The sequence below is a fragment of the Cervus canadensis genome, chromosome 16, assembly GCF_019320065.1.
Source record: "Cervus canadensis isolate Bull #8, Minnesota chromosome 16, ASM1932006v1, whole genome shotgun sequence".
Classification (NCBI taxonomy): domain Eukaryota; kingdom Metazoa; phylum Chordata; class Mammalia; order Artiodactyla; family Cervidae; genus Cervus; species Cervus canadensis.
This window is the reverse complement of record NC_057401.1, coordinates 30,443,582-30,462,215: the sequence shown is the minus strand read 5'-3', so window position 1 is coordinate 30,462,215 and position 18,634 is coordinate 30,443,582. Positions and strand designations below refer to the sequence as shown.

General features: G+C 42.3%; 1 protein-coding gene and 1 non-coding gene across 9 annotated transcripts in view; both read left to right on the top strand.

Moving 5' to 3' along the window:
• Nucleotides 1–18,634, top strand: part of GHR (growth hormone receptor) — a 301,945-nt gene that overhangs the window by 140,331 nt on the left and 142,980 nt on the right. The gene's annotated exons all lie outside the window — the stretch shown is intronic.
• On the top strand, nucleotides 11,092–11,198 carry LOC122454687. The gene has a single exon (XR_006273493.1). It is a non-coding gene; the product is annotated as a U6 spliceosomal RNA (small nuclear RNA).

Here is an 18,634-nt window from a genome sequence, read left to right as displayed (position 1 = left end):
ATGTGTTTGCTGATGATGCTGGCCACCAGCTCCCATTCACCCACACACCTGGTTTCCTGCCTCGCGCAGAGGCTCACCTAAGTTTAAGTGTGCAGAAGTCCACGCTGGCTTGGACTGGCCTGGCCAGCCTCTCTCTGGCTGATGTCATCTGTCATAGCTAGGGGCCCAGGTCTCTCCGTCACCCAGGTTTCCCTAGGAAACCCTCTTAGAAAGATCCTGTGGGGGCTGGTTTTCTTCTCACCCTGATTTTAAGTCATTGGGTTACTTTCTCAGAGTTGGTTTAGTTCAAAGCCTTAACCTTAAACCCAGTGATAAAGAATTCTAGGCATTTCAAAGCCATCCACAAAGACATCTTTGGGGCCCATCCCCTGCTCCTCGGAACTGCCTGTTTATCTATAGTCATGTATGTCTATAACTTGATCATTAGGCAGAGTCACTGGCAGCCACAGCCTAAGGACCACCCTCAGTTTTCCCAAGCAGCAGGCACCGTGGTCCTGTTTTGGCTCTTCAAGAAATTCTCACATGCTGTCAACAGGGTCATCTCTCAAACCCAGAGCACAGCTCCTTCCTCATCTGTAGTTAGCAGCATCAAGGTGGCGATGATGTGTGGCATAAACACTGTCTGAAATCCGAGGCAGCCAGTCACACAGAGAGGATTCCATGGTGCCCTGTCTGGCCAGCGCTGTGCAGACCAGAAAGCCCCAGGGTCTGGAGTGCTACTTCAAACCTTAGCTGGAAATCAGTTTTCTCTGGTCTGTATTCCCCAAATCTGTCCAAAAATGAATCCGCTATATTTTGTCAGATACATCTGTCAGGAATCTCTGTTTCTATATATGAAACAACTCACCAGCCTTAGGCTTTCACCTTAACTAATTACAGTGTCGGTGTTACATCTCCACAGGAAGGTTGCAGGTGTTAGAGCATGGAGCAGTGTGTCCACACAGAGGGAATGTTTCAGCATCTTGTTCACTGTTTTTAGAAACTTCACCAAGACACAGGACAGAGGGGTGGGCTTCTAGAAGGGCAGTCAGTGGCAGAGAATCAGGGGATGGGAGAGATGACATTTGTTGCACGTCTCTTCTAAATGTATCTTCCCCTGGTGGCTCAGATGGTAAAGAATCTGCCTGCAATGTGGGAGACCTGGGTTTGATCACTGGGTCAGGAAGATCCCCTGGAAAAGGAAATGGCAACCCACTCCAGTGTTCTTACCTGGAGAATTCCATGGACAGAGGAGCCTGGTGGGCTATAGTCCATGGGGTCGCAGAGTCAGACATGACTGAGTGACTAACACTTTCACTTTTCACTTTTAAATGAAGTTGTCATGACATCTGTGTTTTAAGTTGTGTGTCACATTCTGGATTGAGTTTGAAATATATGCAATTTGTTTTCAAAAGATTGACAAAATGAGCACTACAAACTCTGTGTAGTAAGTAGTTACAGGTTAAAACTTAGTAGACCTAAAGATTCATGAAGAGTGTTTTGTTCACCCCTATATCCCCATCCTGTAACATTCTGAGACATGGAGCACATCTTCATTTTCTTTTTCTTTTTTTTTGATCTTCATTTTCTTTAAGGAAATCAACTTCTAAATCCTGACCTGGGACTTCCCTAGTCATTGTCCATAGTTGTCACTAATGCTCTGTTATACCCAGCCCTCACCAGGGCTTTTTAGTCAGAAGGGTCTGAAAATAGCTGTGCAGCTGTAGAAACTGTTCTCCAGAAAGCCCCAAGCCTCCCTGTGCCTGACCCAAAGCTGTGATTTGTGGGCAGAAGAGTCATTTTCTTGCTCTGTACTTCAGATGCCTCTAGAGTCAGAACTTTGCCCAACCCACTGATGCCTGGGCATCTGATGCCATGTCTAAGTCTTGCCAACCTTTTCCCAGGTGACTGAACTCTGTACCCCAAATACCAGCCACTGGCCAACATCCTTCATTGAATAGACCAGTCACCCAGCACCTACCCCTGAACCACCTTTATCTGCGCCCCACCTCCCTGATTAAATCTCCTCAAATATTGACAGACAGAGAGGTGTCCTGAGGGTTTCAGATTCCAGATCCAAGTTGTCTCTTCCCCTTTGGACATTGAACTTTTGATTACGAAAGACCCTGATGAGCGATCTTATGGACAGCTGATCAGTTTTCCCTGCCTTATCCCTGAAATATCAGGTTTATCCTGTTTTCCAGTGAGAGATCATCTGAAAGTATGAAACTCTCAAAATTGTCAGTCATTTTGATAAAAATCCTACAGTCTTCATCCCTGAATAGGAAAAATTTTTGTATTTTGTGTAATCTAATCTTGTAGTTGTTGTCCAGTCGCTCAGTCATGTCCGACTCTTTGTGACCCCTTGGATTACAGTACACCAGGCTTCCCTGTCCCTCACCATCTCCTGGAGTTTGCTCAAACTCATGTCCATTGAGTCAGTGATGCCATCCAACCATCTTATCGTCTGTTGTCCCCTTCTCCTGCTTTCTGTCTTTTCCAGCCTCGGGGTCTTTTCCAATGAGTCGGCTCTTCACATCAGGTGGCCATAGTATTGGAGCTTCAGCATCAGTCCTTCCAATGAATATTCAGGGTTGATTTCCTTTAGGATTGACTGGTTTGATCTCCTCACAGTCCAAGGGACTCTCAAGACTCTTATCCAACACCACAGTTTGAAAGCATCAATTCTTTGGTGCTCAGCCTTCTTTATGGTCCAACTCTCACATCCATACACGACTACTGGATAAAACATAGCTTTGACTAGATGGACCTTTGTCAGCAGAGTAATAAAATCTTGCAAATTTGTGGAAGGAGAAATAATGTTCAGAATATTTGACTTGTGAACAGTCATGCGTTACCAAGTATTGGGTTGGCCAAAAAGTTGATTCAGGGTTTTCCATGGAAAAACCCGAATGAACTTCTTGTTCAACCCAATGTTAATAGATTCACATTAGTGGAAATTGAATTGGTGGTGTTTACCTTGCCTTTGTTTGTTGTTGTTGAGCTGTGTCTGACTCTTTTGTGACTGCATGAACTGTAGCCTGCCAGGCTCCTCTGTCCATGGGATTTCCCAGGCAAGAATACTAGTGGCTTCCCCCACATTGAGAGCTCATTTTTTAGGAAAGGGCCTTTTGACTGCCTAACATTCAGGGCCTTTCTTTCTCCTCCACTGCCCAACCAGTGGCCCAGCTATTTCCTTGATTGAAGCAGGAAGTACCTGCCTTATATGTATGGCTGAGCCCCTTTGCTATTCACCTGAAACTGCCTCAACACTGTTAATTGGCTGTACCCCAATCCAAAATGTTTTTGGTATTAAAATAAAAAATTAAAGAAGCTCCATGATTTTTCTAACAATAACTAACAATGAATGAATTGTGAAGAGAGCAGAGCAGTCAGGAATTGCGGGAACCAGTCAAAGAACCTTGCCCTGTGTCAGGGCACAGTTGGGCCAGACGAGGCTCTGGGGTAGAGAATGCAGTGAAGTATTGAGGTACTATGCTGAGACAGCCCGGGCTGAGTTTACAAATGGGCTTGTGACTGTGCCTGACTTCCCTTGTTAGCCGTGCCAACACCATAGTCTTTGGATGTTTGCTCTGAATTTCATAGGCATGGTTGACTAGCTCTCTCTCCCTTTGTAGCTATCACTAAACCTGACTTCCTGGAAAGCTCCTATCGAGGAATAGAAATTAACTAGATTAACTCCTGTGCATGCCCTGGCCATATATACATGTCAAACTTGTGTTTGTATAGCCATGATGGTTATGAGAGGAGAAAATGTGGCTACTCCCTAGGGTGACCTGTCTTGTCTTATTTCTGTAGATGAATGCTGAAAGCCTGTATTTTTAAGTCTTGAAATCTTACTTTAAGGAAAAAAAGGAGACTATTAAAGACAAAAGAATATGTAGCACTTTCATTAACATGAGATGTTATCTAAAGTGAAACTATTTCCTAACCATCAAATTTGGAGAGGGTAGTGATTTCTCCACCACCCTCCACCATGTTGGTTGAGAGTTGGTTGCTGTAAACCCAAAGTCAGAAGCTTTTGACAGAGGGGAGAGTCGACAGATGCCTTAAAGCAGAAGGTAGAAGGAAAAGACTGGGATTCTAGGCTGATGTGAAGGGACTCTGTCGGTCGCTGAGCTCTCGGTTGGCATTCAGTAAATACCATGTAGGCTGATGATTGATTTCTGCATTAGTTGCCAGGAGCCCAGTTTGATCTGCATTTGCTTTGGTTATACACAACGTCCCTCTGGTTCTATGATATTGCCCTTGGCTATCACAGGAGACAGCAGCAATCACCAGAGGCCTAGACCTTCAGAGGGGAAAGGGGACTTGTGGAAGAACTCCCACGGGGAAAGGAGAGAGGCTGGTCAGATGGCCTTGGCCAGTACTTGGAGAACGTATAGAGATGCTTAGGGAGTAGGACCAGTAAGCAAGTCTCTGCACCAGCCACTTCTGATTCCTGCTCTGTCTCTCTGCCACTGTCAGGAGAAGCAGTCCAGATTAGGGATTTTAGAGCACTGATCTCCAACTTTGTCAGAACTGGGTTTGAACCCCAGTTCTGTCACTTATGAGTTGTGTGGTATTTTTTAGTTTGAGTTGCCCAGAAGCCAGATGCTGAAACAAGGGTTTAAATGAAAGTGTATTATTAGAAAGGTATTCCAGGGGAAAACGGGAAAAGAGTAGAGAAATGAGACAAGGGAAAAGCTAAAAAAAGAAAAAGAAACAAGCAAGAATTCAATACCCAGTGCTATCCCACAGTGGTAGGGTTGAATGATGGGATGATATCTGGCATAGTCTCCTCTAAAGTAGTGTTTCAGGCTGTCCAGAACAGCCCTCAGTTGGTGGTTAAGGGCTGACCATGGGAGGTCATCAAATCCTAGAGACCCTCAGCTCTCCCAGTGCAGGTCCAGGTGACAGAGAGACAGGTGCCAGGTGTTGAGAGTGAAGTCACAGAAGGGACTCATGTGTACAAATATGGACATGGGCTCTGCATCAGCAGAGCGCTGACAACATGTGCTCCAAAGGCTTTTATAGTTTCTTACACTCTCTAAGCCTCAGTTTTCTCATCTGTTAAATGTGAGGAAAAGAACTTGTTTAAAACCATCAAGGAAGTAACAATAGTAAAGGTCCTGCTGAGATGACGCAGGAAAAACCCTGAAGTATTCAACAACAGGAAACTCTTATCAATCTCAGGTTGACTGACTACAAACCCTGAGGCCTTAAATAAACATGCAAACTAAACAGACATGAAGAATTTGAATTATAACAATATATGCCTGAAAGGAGCAATTCAGTTACACAAGGAACTTTTGGAAGCTAAAAATAATTTTAACAATGAATCCAGAAAACTGTCTAGAAGAGGATTCTAATGTTAAAAGTGCTTTCAACAATAGAACTAAGACCTGATGGTATAAACTTTTAGGGGATTGGACACTGTTCTGTAGTTATAGTTTTAACAATAAATGCTTGTAGGCCAAATTTGATCAAACCTTAGTTCTCTGGTTCTTATGCTTTTAATAAAATTGAATCTGATCCATCCAGCAAGTGGGTCTGGAGTGATACTGGGAGTAGTGCTGGGCAAGTCAGTTGACTTCAGTGAACATTCTTTGAGCATTTGCATATGGCAAATACAAGGCCCAGAGGAGTAAGGCCCACCCAGTTTCCCAAGTTGGTCACTGGGTGGACTGGGGATATGGAGAGAGTGAATTAAAACCAGTTCACTGTGATAATAATTGAAGCATTTTAGTGGACCTAGTTTTAAGTACTTCATGCTTGTAACCTTGGTTAATCCCCCCAGCAATAATAAGAGATAAGTTCCATTATTACCTACATTAGGTAAGGACACCAACAATAATTGTGTAACTAACTTACATAACTGGCGAAGGCCAAAGTAGGAGTTCAACCCAAGCAGTCTGACCCCATAGTGCACAATACACTGCCTCACACGTGTCTTAGGATCCCCACAGTGCCTACCGAACTATGGAACTCACCTCTGCAGAGATTTCAGCTGAAGTCTAGAAGTTGCATGTGTTTTACTTGCTCAGCCTAGGTCAAGAATCATAGTTACATTATGTCAAAGAGACAAGAGACAATTACTTGAACTCCTTCTGTAAATTCTCTAGCTTTCAGATTCATTCAGTTTAATGTAGCACTTTGACTTTGTGTGGACCTTGTTACTGCATATATAAGTATCCCATATACTTATATATGAGACTTATGATGAGGTATGGGCAATTTTCCTCAAATCAAATGGGCATCTCTTCCTGAGGCTAAATCGGTAGCCAAGTTTGTGGAGATAGGAGCCACCTCTTCTTTTGAAAAAAAATCCTTAAAAGGTACCTACTGGGCCACTGAACAATACTGTGTGATACTGCACAGCCCTGATATCTACAAGGCTCTCCCGATGTTGTTCTAAGGAAGTGTGAGAACTGTCTGATGAAATCAACTCTGGGTTTCCTCTTCTTATCATTCCTGGATTCTCCATGAATGCAGAAGCCATCAAAGTAAAGGAAAGCCATCTCCCCTCTCTACTAGTATGCCTAGAGAATTATACCACACTCACTCTTATACCAGGTACTTTTTGCCTGTTTCTAAGTCTGTACCTCCTTACCAAAACTTTCCCTGTTTTCATTGGATTAACATTCCCTATTTTGTACCTTGGACTTGTGTTGGCTGTAACATTGTTCCTACACCATTTTTCTTTCTTTTTTTTTTTTATATTGTAGTGGTTTTTGCCATACATTGACATGAATCAGCCATGGATTTACATGTGTTCCCCATCCCAATCCCCCCTCCCACCTCCCTCCCCACCCCATCCCTCTGGGTCTTTCCAGTGCACCAGCCCTGAGCACTTGTCTCATGCATCCAACCTGGGCAGGATGGGGCGAGGTAGGGGTGGAGACAAAAAATATTTGTTAATTTATTGAAAATCAGAGACATTGATAAAACAATGCTTATATTTCTCTTATCTGGTATTTCTCTCTGTCCTCCCAAGAGTCCTACTTTCTCACAACGTTTTCATCAGAAAGTGTTTTAAAATGAGTCTATTAATATTTTTAAATATATTTTCTAATTGGAGGATAATTGCTTTACAATGCTATGTTAGTTTCTGCTGAGCACTGAGCTAGGCTCTGGGTGTCATGTAGCAGTTTTCCACTGGCTATCTATTTTACACATGATAGTGTATTTATGTCAATGCCACTCTCTCAATTTGTCCCACCCTTTCCTTCTCCCACTATGTCCACAAGTCTGTCCTCTACACCTGAAGCTCTGTTCCTTCCCTGCAAATAGATTTATCAGTACCATCTTTCTAATAAGATTTGTCCATACAAACCAGTGGAAGAGAAACCAAATTTATGAGAACAAGAATCTTCCACTCATTGAGTGTATTCCACCAGGCTCCTCCGTCCATGGGATTTTCCAGGCGAGAGGTACTGGAGTGGTAAAGAATCTGCCTGCAATGCAGGAGATGTGAGTTCGATCCCTGGGTTGGGAAGATCCCCTGGAGAATGCCATGGACAGAGGAGCCTGGCGGGCTACAGTCCATGGGGTCTCAAGAGTCGGACACGACTTAGTGACAAAACCACCACTTCCTCCATTCACGAAGTCTGGGTGCTTTTGTCACTAAGTCATGTCTAACTCTTGAGATCTCCCAACCCAGGGACAGAGGAACCTGGTAGGCTACAGTCCATGAGATCACAAAGAGTTGGACATGGCTGAGCGACTTCTCTTTCTTTCTTTCTGAGCCACCAGGGAAGCCCCTTAGAGTTGGTGATTGGTCAATGTTTATTTCCTGTTATACCATTAGGCAGGATCACTAATGGCAAGAAAGATTTGTTTTTAAACAATTTCTTGATACAGTTTTATTTTCTGACAACATGACCCTTTATCCTAAAAGTAACACAAAAAGAAATTTCAGTGAGTGGAAGATTCTTGTTCTCATAAATTTGGTTTCTCTCTTTACCATCTGAGCTACCAGGGACTGGCAAGTTAATTACACCTTTTACCTTTGAGAAAATCATACATAACTAGGGGGTGGGGCGAGCAGGAACTCATAGTATTGCAGTGATAAGAGAACTATAAAGAGGGGCCTAGAAGTCCCTTTTGTTTATTACAACTGAATATCTTTCTACAACTTACAAAAATGATTCCCAAATTTCATGGGTATAGTGATCTTTCACATTTGGATCTTTTCTAACTCCATCTCCAGCAGGATCATGCATGTTCTAGTGAATATCAATCCCAACAACACAGACATGCAGAGAACAGGGAGAACAAAGAAATCTTAGGAATCTTCTTATCCACTGATTTTCTTCCTTTTAAAAATTTGATGAGCTACTCATTCACACAAAATCATACCTGGAAACTTACTGTGTAGAAACCAAATTAAGACATGAAGCTGTATTTGGATTAAGAGTGGGGCACCGGAGTGCCTTGGCAGTTCAGCACTGCTCTCCAAGACCTTAACCCCAGACCTGTATGACGTTGGAACCCATTCTATTTTGGGATGATTGCAATAGGCATAGAGTACTTTCTAGAAAAGTGATCTAATTGTCCTTGTTCTTCCCCTCTTGAAGGAAACAAAGAAGAGATTAGCCTTTACTAAAAACCTAACACTCTTATCAGTAACTATGCCAAGTACTTAACATACCAGCTCACCTAGCTTTCATGGATAATTTTCTGAGCAAGGTATCATCACCTCTATTTCAAGATGAGAAATGGACAAGCTGAGAAATTAAATAACTCAGTCTCAGAGTCGAAACTGATAGAACTAAAATTTTTACATGCACAGGTTTGGTTCCCAAAGTCTACATTTTTGGTATGTTATTTTTCCATGCTTTCTAAACAGAATTGTGACCTCTAGCTACTAGATGGTACCCTCCACCCTCAGTTTTAAGAACCAGAACATTTCCAGACATTGCTAAGTGTTCCCTAGGGTGGGGGTGGGGGCGGAGAGGGAGTGGTGGAGGTGGGAAGTGACACTGACCTAGACCAGGAGCTTCCATGTTGACCTGGCAGTGCTCAGGATTGTTACAGGGGTCAGATTAGACAAAGCATGTTTATAGACTTTTAAAGGGAAAGAAAAAAAATGTGTGTGTGTGTGTATAGTTACAATGCAGCTCTTATCTTTTCACTGGTTCATTTGTTCATCCAAGATTTTTTGAGCCAGGTGAAGGACGCTTTTAAATAATAAATAAACTTTGAGAGCCTTAAAGGTTTGCCAAGTAAACAAAGGACTTGGAAGAAAGAGAACAATCCTAGAAGACATCCCATAAAGAATATACAGAACATGCACAAAATGCTGTGGGAACCCCAAGGAAGGAAGGGCTGCCTTTGACCGAAACCATAGAGAACCAGTTGGACTGCATAGTCCAAGCTCTGTGATAACACCATTCAACTAATTGTGACTAATTCTCCTTCAGACAATGACATATATTCATGCAGTTTTGCCAGGAGTGTTTAAGGTGCATGCTGACAATGGTCAGCATTGATTAAGGTATTAATTATTTTTTAGGGCTACACTTAAAGGAGTATGAAATCTGAATGAGCAACTTAATTGAAGTTAGACACCTCTTATTTTTTCCTGTCTTTTTTCATATCTGCCACAATGATAGCAAATAATCAAACAACAACAAAAAAGTAAAGACAAACTCTCCAATCCAGATTTCCTTATGTAGATTCCCTTCCTGTATTCCTTCCACAAATACAGGAAGCTCAATCTTGAGTATATTCTTCAGATAAACCTCAATTAATTCATTTGAGGTCTGTTGATTCAAGAAGAACCATTCCTGGAATCATGAATACCTGCTTTAAGCTCTAAATCTGACATTGTATATTTAGGTAGAAATAATTCCGTCTGAGTAATTACCTGTTAGTACCATAGAGACGAGGTTGACCGTTATGAAAGTACCAGAATTTCCAAACTTTATTCCAAAGTGTTCTGCATTCAATATTCATTAAAAAGGAAGCTCCATTAAAAAAAAAAAAAAAAAGTGTTTCTGATGGAGCCACATTTACCTTAAAGCATTTCCCCCCTTTCTGCCTGCCTGCAGTTTTTGCTATTCCTTGTTGCAGAGGTCCATGCAGGTTGACTAGAGCCCGAGTTGCTAGCTTGAGCGTGAGCTACCCTAGTGATGCTGAGTCACATTTGTTTTGGAAGATCACTCTTAAAGCCTGCGGCTCATGCTTGTTTATGGGGAGTGCAACAACTTCAGCATCAGCTAACAAATCCCTTTGCGGGCACAGCCACATCTGAGTGCTTCTGACAATCCTTCCTGTCACTTCTCCCTCTTCATCTTTGAAAATTAGAGCCTGGTGGAGTGAACTGGGAGACAACCCTGAGCATTTAGGAAAAGAAGTATGGGAACTGTAAAGCCAGCTGTTGAAATCAATGTAATTGGTGTGAGATTACATTTCATCAGTCTTAAGACCTGTCTTTTACCACCAGAGAAATCAGTCTCCACGTTTAAGGTCACATCAATATGGAACATTCCGCATACTGAACTGTTGGTCACATGCCTTTAGAATAGCATGCCGTGCTGTTTTTTAAGCATTATGAGTGAAAAAAACAGTTGACAGGTGGATCTTGTGGTACATTCAGAATTCTTGTGTAAATTCCCCCAACATTGTTTTTTTTTTCAATCTCAATTTGATTGTATTTATGAGAATCGTATATATTGTATATAGCATAAGCATGTACCAGCAGACCTAATTTGATGACTCACAGTGAAAACCAAGCTTGTATTATGGTTTTTAAATCAGGAATTTGTTGGATATATTCATATCTCTAAGTCATACTTATTGTCTTTAGCTTCCTTCACTCGAGAAAACCATACTTTTCATAAAATTACAAGGAATTGAGTCAACAGATATTTTTATTGCAAATTAACTACTTCAATTAAAGAGGGTTTTAAAAAAGCAAATATTTTCTGAGCATTTATTATGTGCCAGGCACTAGTCTTAATAGGTGCTTAGAATACTTCAGTGAACAAGAAATATAAAGCATCCTGTACCACAAGCTTTCCTTAGCAGGATGTGTGTGCGTGTGTGTGTTTTAAAGAAGGTATGTGGGTGTGTGAGGCAGAAGATAGCCTATAAAAATAATGCTTAGTGCTCGCTTCGGCAGCACATATACTAGGATTGGAACGATACAGAGAAGATTAGCATGGCCCCTGCGCAAGGATGACACGCAAATTCGTGAAGCGTTCCATATTTTTAAAAAAAGAAAAAAAAAAAAAGAAAAAAAAAAAAAATAATGCTTAAATTATCTAATATGTTAGAAGGTAGAAAGGGCTATGGAAAACCATTCCATTTGTTCTTCATTGGAGTGTAGCCAAAAATTGGTCTTGAAATATTTTTATCTGAATCTCCTGTTTTAAATGTAAGTGAAAGTATTAATCGTTCAGTCCTGTCCAACTCTTTGTGACCCCATGGACTGTAGCCGCCAGGCTCCTCTGTCCGTGAAATTCTCCAGGCAAGAATACTGGAGCAGGTAGCCATTCCCTTCTCCAGGGGATCCTCCCTAGCCAGGGATCAAACCCAGGTCTCCTTCACTGCAGGTGAATTCTTTACTGCCTAAGCAACCAGGGAAGCCCTTAAATGTTAGGAATCTATTCAAAAATAATGTGACACTAAACGTGTCCTCATGTTCTTGTCTAGAAGCTACAGCACACACCCTCTCTGTTTATTAAGGAGGAAGCCCAGGCCCAGAAAAGTGAAATGACTTTCCCAAAGTTCCAATAGTCATCAACAGGAGTAGGGCCGAGATGCAGGCTCCTTCTTTGGTGCATGTTCCTCCATAGGTTAGCCTTTGATGGCAAGCAACCTAGTTGGTGAAATCTATTTGAAAATCTGTTTTGAAACATTGCAAAATTTAAAACACCTAAAGGGGGACGCTGAGTGGCACCCTCATGACAGAGTGGTCAAGAGCAGAAAGGAGATTCTGCGATGAATGAATTGGGTTGAGACAAGACCCTTATGAAATCATTCTGCCCTCCCCTGGGGTAGGCCAGCCGCAGAAGTGTGACCCCTGATTCTTGCACCCTCCTTCATCTTTCTCACTCACAGACTACCACTGACCATTCTTCTCCTGCTTCCTGTATCACCAAAGACACGGCTGGAGATGGGTTCCCATTTTCTCCTCCAGGGGATCTTCCCAACCCAGGAATTGAACCCAGGTCTCCTGCATTGCAGACAGGTTCATTATTGTCTGAGACATAAGGGAAGCCCCCTTGCCGTCATAGATTTTTCTTAGTCCTATCTCCGTTCCTGTTCCACATATACCTTGGGCTTGGCCATCAATCATTCTTAGAATTTGATGAAATCATTTGATGAAAATATTGTTTATAAAGGTAAAGAACAGAATTGAAAAGACACTGGAAATAGTCACGCGCTGGAGTAAACTGAAGTCAACAGTCACGGTTCCTAGACTCACCACCACAAGGCCGCCTCCCTGGGATTTGGTTTCCCCAGCTGTACATGGGGTTTTTAAATCTCCCCGCACACAGGCGTGCTGCAAGGAGTAAAAAGTTCAGGGAGATTGTGTCTGTATAGCTCTCGGAAAACCATAACTTGCAATCCATACTCTAGCAATTTCAGTTACTTCTGCCCCTTCTTTCTCTGAAGACAAGTTACTAGAGGGATAGACAAGTTTACTGTTATTTTGAAGGCTGCTTCAGGCTTATTTTATGTCAGTGAAATTAGTCTTCTGAGAGTTGGAAGGGATCTTAGACACCCTAATGAGGCCAACCTTGGCTGTTACAGAATAAGCTGGAACTTTTTTTTAAAAAATACAGATTCATAAGCTCTATATTCAGAGATTCTGATGCAGAAGCCCGAGAGTGATGTCCTGGAGTTTTATCTGTTCTCCTATTATGTGTTTGTGTGTGTGTGTCTTAGGAAAACTCCAAACATGAATCTGAAGATCAGCTGGTTTGGAAAACCTTGTTCCAGCTTCCTCTAGCGCTGGGCTCTTTCTCCTTCCATCCCTGCCTTCACTTAGAAATGGAAAACCGTTAATCACTTGGGCTCTCATCCTTTCCACTCAGTTGAATTGCCCCTTTGCACCCCCCCATTACTTGGCACCCCACCTTGACGGCTGCTCTTGCCAAGCACTGACATTGATCCATTGGGTCATCCTCTCCCTTCCACCTGCTGCCCTCTAGTGGAGGTGCTGAGAAGCAGCAAAATGTTTAAATGGGAGCCACCCACCAGGGGTTGGCCGGTCCGAGCTGGCCAGTCAGTCCCCTGGGAGATATCCACAGGCCACAGCTATGAGAGGAATCATTAGGATAGCCTCAAGTTTATGGGACACTGCGTGCACACGACTTTTATTCAGAGCAGAACTTTATAAAGACCCTGGCATCTATTTATGGGTTCTCCCCCTTCACCCCCAGGTTTCAGAAATCTACCTGGCAAAGATTGTCCTTGGGATATTTTTACTTCCTTGACCCCTCCCTTTCTTCTGTCACTTACCCAAATCCTACTTCTTGCAGAAGGAGTGGATTCCTCCCCACCTCCCCAAACCTTTGGATTTTTTAAATTTTGGGGAAAAAAAAATGGAAGGATATTTTTAAAAAATCCTTACACTTTAGAAGCATCCAGTCACTAGATTAAAGGGACAGACATGAACTCAGCATTAAGTGTAAGCAACACCTAGGTAACTGTGCCCACCCTGAATCCCACAGACACCCTGGAAGGTGAATGTGGTAGTCCTCTTTACCCAGGAGGACCTGAAGTCAAGAGAGCTCAAGGAGGTGGTGGTTTGTCAAGCAGCAGAACCCAGGTCTGTCTGATGGCCAGCCCCTGTCTGTTCCTTTAATGTGTTTGCCACCTCCAAGCGGTGCTTGTTTAGTCCTTGGATTAATGATACAGAAGTCATAACTTTCATGGTTGTTGCTATTGTTCGGTCACTAAGCCGTGTCTGACTACTTGCAGGGCCTTGGACTGCATCATGCCAAGCTTCCCTGTCCTTCACCATCTCCCAGAGCTTGCTCAAACTCATGTCCATTGAGTCGATGATGCCGTCCAACCATCTCATCCTCTGTCGTCCCCTTCTCCTCCTGCCCTCAATCTTTCCCAGCATCAGGGTCTTTTCCAGTGAGCTGGCTCTTTGCATCAGGTGGCCCCAGTATTGGAGTTTCAACATTAGTCCTCCCAGTGAATATTCACAGTAATTTTCATGGTAAATTATATTAAATCTCATGTTACTGTATTCATAGTAAGTTCATTCTTTTCCTTTAATGAATGTTTAATAATCAGAGAATCCCTCCACCATCCTCAGTTCCTCATGTCAGTACTGTTGCATCTAGAATTGTTTAGCAAAGGAACTTGGCAGGTGGGTGAGTTTGGGAGGAGGTGAGGACAGCAAAAGCCACAAAAGTGTTGGAAATTTGAGATTGGCTATCACAGGGCAGATACAGTATACTCCCATAGGCTTCAGTGAAACTATATAGTTGTCTGTATTAACCAGCAGAGAACTCAGAGGTCAAACACTGATAGAAACTCTATGTGTGTGTGTCTGTCTGTCTGTCTGTCTGTGTGTGTCCATCCAGCTCCCGTAGGATCCTGCATGAGTGCTCTATCAGCATGAATGTACCCTTTTTGTAGTGGTGGTTTTCCACTCTTTAACCTTGATTGTGAATATCTTGGTAAGTGATCTTTTTATCAATATTTTTCTTAAGGGACAAAACAATAGATTTCATTTGACTCATTCTTCTGTCCTTTGTATATCATTATTATTGGAATGCTGTCATACAATCTGTTTAACATCTTAACTGGAAGGTATGTGTATGTACACACACACTCACCCACCCTGAACTGCCTTTTCCCCTGCAATGATAGAAAACACAGCTCTGTGTAGATAAGAGAATTGTAGTGTGGAAAGAACAATTCTTAGGATGTCGACTCCAGTTCCCTGCCTCCTGCCACTTTAAAACTTTGTTACTTTGTCAGGGTGAGTAAACCAAAGTGAGACTGGTAAAACCAGAATTCTAGTGCATATAGTCAGTTGACCAGGCTCATCTGAAGGATTCCTCACAGTCTTTCCAGCTCTCTGAGCTGTCTCTTCATTTGTGCTGTCACAAACTTAAAGGTGGAGATTGGTCAGTAAGGTTGAAAGAGAGGGGATGCTGTGTGTAAATAAGCTCGCCGACCTAACCTGCCCTGTATCACGGGGGTCGTGTAACATGGAGCCCGTCAAGCAGACTATGCAGAGAACAGAGTGCATTTGATCTCCTGCAAGGCAAGGGACACAGAAGATGAGGGTTCAATCCCTGGATTGGGGAGATCCCCTGGAGGAGGGAACCCACTCCAGGATCTTTGCCTGGGAAATCCCATGGACAGAGGAGACTGGCAGGCTATAGCCCAAAGGGTCGCCAAGAGTCAGACACAACCAAGCAACTAAGCACAAGCACTTCTAGCACCTGTATGCTGTGTGACCTCAGTGAAGTTACTTCACCTCAGTTTCCTCATGTAAGGGGGGACAATAATAGTGCCTAACATGTAGGGTGAACATTAAATCAATTAAAACATGTAAGAACTTAAAACCTCTCTAGCACATAAACACTCAATAGATATAAGCTCTTATTGTTATGAAACTAAAGGAAGAGAACCCAGAAGTCATATGGTTTGGTGAGATATTGATATTTCCTTTCTTCCTTCTCCTCTGCCTTTTTCTGATCCCACTTTGCTCCCCTCCCAATACACCCCTGCCTATTTCTCTTCCTTTCAACTTAAGAATTTTCAGTGAAAACGTTTAGAAGAACAGAAGAGATGTGCCAGTTGGAGGGCAGGAAGCGTTTTGATAATCAAGTGTGCCTTTCAGCTAAAGTGGCTGCCTCCAACAGTAATGGGGTGTATGCAACAGAAAGCTTGTTTCTTAAGAAATGGGTTTAACTTTTTGATTGACTCAGTGATAAAATAGGACAGCTGGACTCAGATATCTAAAAGATGAACACCCTGGGCCTGTCACCATGCTTTCAGGAGAGACGTTCACTCTGAAAGCCCACTTGTCTTACTTCATCAGTGTTCTGCTTTTGTTGCTGTGTTTTGTACAGGTCATACTCAAGAAAGCATAATGGAAATCCAACTCTAAGAGCAGGGTTATCCCTCAGGCCGTCAGTGCCTGCCACGTGTCTCTCCCTAGTCCCTGGTCCTCACCCTTCCTTACCAAGGCCCCACTGACCTCAAAGGGCCCTTCTTGCCAGGCCATAAAGTTCGTCTGAGCCAGAGCACTGGGATTCCAGCCAAAGCTGAATGAAGGTGCAAAATGTCTGACTAAAAAAAGCTCGAACACGTGGCATTGGGTATCGCAGATAAATTTGTTGGAGAAATGGTTTATAAATAACATGAAAAGGGAAGAGGCTCAACCTATTGAGTTGCTGTCTGATCCTTGAGGGACACCTTTTCTAATATGAAACCCCAAAGTGATAACACACTGGAAAAAAATGGGCTTCCTGAGTAAATTAACTCCACACAGGCTTCTTTCTTTCTTATCAAGAAGTTTGTAAGTTTGGCAGTAAGCATTTTAAAAGAGGGTTGCTTTTATTTGGAATACACTGAAAAACCCACGTGGATATCATTTCAAAAGAAACGAAAACAAAAGCAAGAAACAAACCCCAGGAAGGAGACATGCTCTTCTGAGCATGGTCTAAGGCTGGGAGGCTGCAGAAACTGAAACATTTAGGGCTCTTATTAAAACGGTCTCCTCCTCCTCCAAATTAAGCATCCTCACAGGAGGACAGATGGACTCAAGACAGAAGGAATGAGGGGAAAAGGAGATCAGCAACTTGGGAAAGTTTTCTTTTTCTCCGCCCCTTTCTGTTTTTGGTTTGGTTTTGTTTTCCCTTGTCAAAGCCAGAAGGGAGCTGAATTCTGCTCCCAAACTCCCAAGACCAGAGGGTCAGGGTGAGCCACTCAGCTGCTGGAAGCTGTGATCTTATCACTGGTCTAGCCCCTCCCCCTTCCTCCCTGGGAACCTTGTGCAAACACAACTGCCTGGTCTTCCTGTTTAGTGGCAAAGGTTTTGCTCCCTTCTGTTTTTATTTGGGAATGTGAACTTTGGGGGATGTGTTTTGCTGCTTTTATTTTTTTTTTTTTAAAGAAACAGATTTGTTCTCACAAATCCATTCCCTGGCACAGGAAGACCACAGCTAATTAAAGAACAAGATGAGATGCTTAGACAACCGAGGCCACATGTCTTTCCCTGGGGCTGGACCATGTTCTCTGTCCACTGTCAACTCTTCTCCCCACCCTGCCCTACCTCTGTCTCCACCATATCTTGTGGTTATATGTCTACCCCTTACTGTGAGTTTTAATCTCCCACTGGTTCAGGGACAATCTTCTGAGATGTGAATGAACTTGTCTTCTCTCTTTGCATGGATATCTGTCTTTGCCAGAGAGGACTGAGTTAGAGAGTGGTTTTCAGTGTTCCAGTGTGTATTGTTTAAAATCATGATAATTTGCTGTCTGCTTTGAATCTCATTTTTGAAATCAAAATAATGCTTGGAGTCGGATCCTACTGATGCAGCTTCCAGGGAGTCAGGGAAATTTGAGCACAGAATTTGCCAGTGAGATGTCAGGCAGTGATGCAAGCTAGTAAAGGGGTACTTTTGCAAGAGAATTGCAAACTGGGAACTTTACCTTTTCTCCAAATAATTTTGGAGAATTTTAGTTCATTTCAGTCCATTAGTTGAATCTAATGAGATCTGTTAGATTGGAAACCCTGTCCTTTTTTCCTCCAGAACAGAATTACCAATTATTTTTCATCTATGGACTTGACAAATCCATATGCGTGTCCCCACTTTGTGGGGGCTCTTCTACCAAAGCCATTATAGCAAAATCAAATTCATAATCTTGCAACCTGCACATGAAGATCATGACCCCGGCTGTTTAGAATTCTGTAATTCACTTCTTGGGTCATTTGTTTAACCATCTATGAATTCACTTATAATTATTCAGAAAACAGGAATAGCTTTTACTTACAGCATATCATGAGAAACTATGTCCCTTGCCTCACTGAAATTGAGAAATAGTTGATGAATAACACTCTCCTAAACAGCCAGATAATCCTTTCATGAAGGGAAATGAAGTGCATTTCCTATAATGATTTGTTCTTAATGAATCCATGCTGGTTCCAAGTGACCCATGGTTTCCTTTCTGGATACTCAGAAACCAACAATTCATTCTAGCATGTTGCTGGGGATTGAAGCTAAAGGTATAGGTTAAGAATATGGCCTTTTAACTTATTCAAGCTTTGCAATATCCTGTTTTTCCCTCTGAAGATCCTCAGAAATGAACTCATCATTAGCTTTGGGATTATGCTTATTGTTCATTGGCTTTAAACTTCAGTTTTATTAACTTCATTTATTCGGTACACTCTAGTCTTCATGTTACTACCCTTCACTGACAAAAAGAAAATTCTATACAAGTTTCCCTTTGCTTTCTTCTTTTCTGAGTTACCTGTTCTTATTGTTTTCATAGTATTTTATAGTTCTGTGAGAAGAGACAAAATATCTCAATTTAGAGCTTTACTTTAAGTGTAAAAGTTATAAACTATAAATTACTGCATCAGCTTTCTTAAAAATGGTCTATAGTCTCCCTGTCTCTCTTTCTCTGTGTGTGTATACACATATATATGTGTATGTATATATAT